This window comes from Tupaia chinensis, unplaced genomic scaffold (assembly GCF_000334495.1).
Source record: "Tupaia chinensis unplaced genomic scaffold, TupChi_1.0 Scaffold000250_1, whole genome shotgun sequence".
NCBI classification, from domain to species: Eukaryota; Metazoa; Chordata; class Mammalia; order Scandentia; family Tupaiidae; genus Tupaia; species Tupaia belangeri.
Window position 1 is genome coordinate 257,328 of NW_006159730.1, and position 5,490 is coordinate 262,817.

Genomic DNA, 5,490 nt, shown 5'->3' on the forward strand with positions numbered 1-5,490 from the left:
TAAGTTCTCGGGGCTGGTGTGGGATGTCTTTGTGTTTTGTCTTTCTAGGGAGGAGGCTCCCTGAGACTAGAGAGGCTGTTGCCAAACACATGTCCATAAGCCTTACTTGTTTTCCGAGTGAGCAGTTCACCAAGCCATGGGTGATGCTGGTTGGGTTAGTCGGTATGTTTTGCCCATGGTTTATGGGCCCCAGAGCCCCAGACTTGCACTCCTCACTTGCAGCTTGACCTCTTCACTCGGATGTGTAAACGGCATCCCAAACACTTCATGTCTGAAACTGAGCACCTGATGCCTCTCCTGTGACCACTGAAAAGCTGATTTTCTCCATAAGGGCAGCTCCGTCTTTCCAACTGTTGCTTATGGCAAAAAATTCTGGAGTATTTCCCTATACTTCTCTTTCCCTCACACTCTCCCTCCAGCCCTTCAGCAATATTCTTGGTTCTATTTTCAAAAAATACTGCATCATTGGAAAAGTCATGATGCATTTTTGTGTAGAAAAACGTAGAAAAATACATCATGACTTTTCCAATGACCCAGTATATACAAGCCCGCTGCTTGTTGTCCTGCCCTCTTCTGTCCCACAGTACACTACTCTTCTCATTTACCGCCTGGATTGCCTCAAAGCGAGAAGTCACCCCCCAAGGGGGATGGTCACGCCACAGTCCCTTCTCCTCCATTCTCCTCCCGGGATCTTGGGCACGCACGCACACGCACCTGGCGTGAGTTCTAAGCCACCGGGTCCGGGATGTGAACCACGGTTGACTACGTGGGAGTCCAGCGACATAGCCATTACGCTAACTGCTGGTTCCCGATTGCCTCCTTTTTTACTAACTCTGGCTGCTCTTCACACTCAGTTCTTGGACATTGGTTCATTTCTCCTTGTTGCTTCTAACTGTAATCATCCAATCTTATGTTTTATAATACCATATTTGGACCCGTTCCTCACAGATTAGTGTCTTCATCTCTTGCTTTCTGTTTCCAGATTTTTTTCCAGTTTCCTAGAGGCTGAGCACCTCATAATTTATGGCCATTTTTGAGAAGGATAGGTATAAACCAAGACTATTGTAACACCGGAGTCCCTGCGTGTGGGTGTCATTACCCACAAATATCCTTGTCTCCCAGACCCAGTGTGTCTGAAACTGACTTTGAGGGCTGGCCCCATACTGCAGTAGTTAAGCACTGTGTATTGTGAGCCAGATCCCACATGGCTGGCTGTGGTTTGAATCCCGACCCAATGTCTTGAAGAATACACCAGGCGTGTGTGTGTGTGCGTGCCCCCAAAATCCTGATGGGAAGGAGAAATGGAGGAAAAAGGATTGTGGCATGACCATGCCCTGTTGGGAGAATGGATTTCCCCTCTTTTTCTCTCTGACAAGTGCGTGAGCCTGCTGGCAAAAATAAGAGAAGATAAAATAAAACTAACCTCAAAATCCATAGGTGATGGATGTCCTTCTGTTTGTGTTAATGACACTAAAAGCTTAATCCTTGGGCATAGTGATTCCATTTCCCTTTGTTCTCCCTGTCTGCTCCCCCATCAATGTCTTTCAGTTGCTCTTTTATTTCTCATCCCACTGTTACCACTCTGGTAGGCCCTCATCACCACCTCCTGGACTGCATAAAATGAATTGTGCTAGTTTTCGTCTTTTCAGGTACTTTCTACCTACAATTCATGATGAATAATGGTGTGTGTGTGTGGGGGGGGGACGTGTGTGCTCACCAGAGAGATGGAGAGGAGAAAGCACCCTCCCCTGAAGAATGGTCACATAATCCCCTCTCCTCAATCTCTCCCTACCTTTGGGTTTGGGGCACGCACACACACACACACGCACACCCAGTATTTCTCAAGCCATCGGGTCTGGGACTCGAAACACACAGTCAGCCATGAGTGGCCTTAACCACCAGGCCAGGGAGCCAGCCCTCTTGATGAATGCTTTTACTATATTAATCTTTGTAAAACCTCGTTTTCAGCGATCCGTTCAATGTAAGGACTTGCCTTTTCTTTGTTGCTGGGCTAAGCCCATGCCCTTTATCTTGGACATTCAGTTCCCTCTGCTGCCTGCTGCCACCCCCATTGTCCCCTCCTGAGTCGTCGGGGACACCAGTGGTAACTTGCCAGTCCTGGTGCCCTGTTCTCCCATGCATGGGTTTCCCTGCTTTCGGCACTTGGTGATGATTATCTCCCTTCTCAGTTTCTGCTGCTTCTCTACAGGGGTCAGATATTCCACCTCCTCTTTGGAGGTCTTCCTGGATGACTGTGGTCTAAGTTTCTGCTCATTTCTTTTGTGATCTACTTACCTTTATCCTATTTCATTCAGTATTGGTCTATGGGCAGTCTCTTTGGGTTTTAACCTCCAAAACAGACTTTAAGCCGTTTAAACACTGTAATCATACAATGAGTCTTGTGTAGCCCCTCCGGTGGCTCTCACAAAGCAGGTGCTTATGCAAACTCATGTGTAGTTAATGACTGACAAAGCCTAGGGGGCCAGGGCTCCGTGAAAGGCAAAAGCAGTAAAGCATATGTTGGTTTATATTGAGTCAATTTGGTAGTGTGATGGAAGTTGAGTGGAAGATGGAAATTGCTGAAAGTGCCTAGGATATATTTTTCTTTGAAAACATGCATTGCTTTTTTTTTTTTTTTTTAGAAAAAGAGGTTTTTGTTTTGTTTTGTTTTGTTTTGTTTTGCTATAAGGGCACATATGATCACTGGAGAGACAGAGAGAGAGAAAGTGAGAAATCATCACACAGGGGGATGGCCAAGCTGCAATTCCTTCTCCTCCATTCTCCACTCAGGATTTTGGACTTGCATGCACGCACATGTGCCGTGCTTAGCATGAGTTTCAAGCTGCCAGGTCTGGGACTCAAAATGCATTTGACTACGTGGGAGTCCAGCAATGTAACCATTATGCTATCTGCTTTACTTTAAAAAAAAAATGGAGTAAACTTTATAGACAATATAAGTTGTAAGGATAAACTTAAAATGCTCCAAATTTACCATCTAGAGAAAATTGCTAGTAATACTTTAATGGAGTTTCTTCTAACTTTAAAAAACTCATGTCAATTTTTTCTTTAGAGATTTTTACCTTAGGGTGCATGCACTCAATGAGAGAGAATGAGAGAGAGAGAGAGAGAGAGAGAGAGCCACCCAGAGGGGGATGGCCATGCTGCAGTCCCTTCTCCATTCTCCTCCTGGGATCTTGGGTACACACACATGCACCTGGAGTGAGTTTCAAGCCACTGGTCTGGGACTTGCACCGTAGTCAGCCATGTGGGGGTCCAGTAACCTAACTGCTATGCCATCTGGCCCCCTCGTGTCAGGTTTTAATACTAATGTTTTGTTTGATGGTGATGCCATATGCAGGTAATTACTTCTTATTATACATCTAAATTTTTCCTGATACTTTCATATTAATATTGCAATGAGCATTCTATTGCACATACCGGTCTCCACATTTTTAAAAAAATTTATTTATTTCTTCTTTGAGGTAGAGGCAATGAGGAGACTGGTTAGTCCCAATAGGATCTCCATGCTTCAGTCCACCCTCAGCCTCAGGTAGCCTGGATCATGGGTGTGGATGTACCCTGTGTGCTCCAGTGCCCCGACCCGTGGGACACTTGAACAGGTTCCCTGGGGGAGGGAGTGAGAGATGGGACAAACACACACACACACAATACGAGATGTTGATTAAGTCTTCTTCTTCCTCCATCTTTCATTTATTGAGGAAAAATGGCGAGTTATATACAGCTGGTGGGCACCAATTGGTTGCTTGAAATGCAAATGAGATAGAACAGCATAAACCAGTCATTGGTGTGGGTGGATCTCTCCCATTGCCTAAAAACCCAACCACTTCCAGGGAGAATGGTTGGTCACATGATTTCTGAGAAACAGTTTGCTCAGTGAGGAAGTGAAGCCTCATGGTTTCCAAGATGGTGGATAGCTCAAGATGGCTTCCGTATGCAGTGCCCGCCACACTCCAGAAGTCCTGCAACACAAATCTAGGTCCTTTCCCATGTGGGTCTAGTCATGTTGGGTCCATATGAATGAGTCAACTTTAATCCATAACTTTTTAAGTAGTAATTTTAAGATTTATAGGATTTTTTTGGCAAGAGAGGAGAGTGAGGGCTGTGACGTTTGCTTAATGTTCCCATTTTGGTTCAAACCATCAAGCTTGTCCATCTACAGTGTCTAAATAGTTAGACTTGGCTAGAGTGTATATACTAAAGAAATAGTTAGCTGCTTTTTTTTTTTTTTTTTTTTTTTTTTTTGAGAGGTTTTCGCTATAGGGCGCGTGCGCTCTCCAGACAGACAGAGACATAGAGACAGAAAGCGAGAAATCACCCCCCAGGGGGGATGGTCACGCTGCAATCCCTTCTCCTCCACTCTCCTCTCGGGATCTTGGGCACGCACGCACACGCACCCAGCGTGAGTTCTAAGCCACCGGGTCCGGGATGTGAACCGCGGTTGACTATGTGGGAATCCAGCAACATAGCCATTACGCTAACTGCTGGTTCCCTAGTTAGCTGCTTTTAACCAATGTGCTTAGATCACCATAAAATGGGGAAAGAATCCCATAAAATTGAAATAAAACCGCCTCCCCCTTCAAATAAAATAAAATAAAAAAGAAATCACCCACACCCCTGCAGCTAACCTTGACAACTACCTTCATTCACAGTCCTTTATACTTAAGCCATGACGGGGGAAATGAATAAAAGCTGCAGGGGGCCACTGCTTTTAAACATTTCACAACAATCCAGATGATACTTCTAGCCTCTGCTCATGCTTTACAACAGTGAATCAGGACAAGACATAGATTTGCTAATGTGCATTTAATCACCAAAGGACTGAAGATGCCTGGGTTTTTATTCTATGTTTCTAAGACTGTCCATTACATGAAAACAAAAAAAGAAAAAGTCTTGGCAGAGCAGGAGAAGTGATGCACTCTTGATGATCAGATCGATTTAAATATTATCCATAGCGTATAGTCTAGTCCATGCTCGAGCTGTTTCTATGGCTTGGGCGTCGTTGGTCTTCCACTGCTCTGCTCATGTGCAAATCGATCGTCTGGATTGGGAGCACTTAACCAAGCCTGGATTGACAGAATTGTGCAGATCCGCAGTGCTGGGGACCACTAGCTTTCAAAATATCTAAACATATTCTTCCCAACTGGTCTACATTAGGATGATAAATTTTGGTCAAGAAATGTATTGTAGAGGTTGCCATTGGGTATTCTTCTGGAAGGAATAGTTAGAGTTTAAAAGTCCCTCCCTCAAAGGGGGAATCCTGGGGGCCAGCAGTGACCACATGGAAATAATGGCGTTGCTCTCATCTGGTTCTGCCAGCGAACGCTGGGTTTCCTTGGTGATCCTGTGGGCAGCCCAGCCATCTTGTCAGATCCCACTAAAGTTTGGTTGTTAACATTAGGTTTTTACATCAGGTAATAGAATAAGACAGGTACGGTTTCTGCTGTTTTGTGTTTTTTTTTTTTTTTTTTT

General features: G+C 44.8%; 1 protein-coding gene across 2 annotated transcripts in view; it reads left to right on the forward strand.

Annotated features, from left to right (window-relative positions):
• ARHGEF28 (Rho guanine nucleotide exchange factor 28) overlaps positions 1-5,490 on the forward strand; it is a gene marked incomplete in the record, with an annotated part of 274,949 nt that overhangs the window by 170,150 nt on the left and 99,309 nt on the right.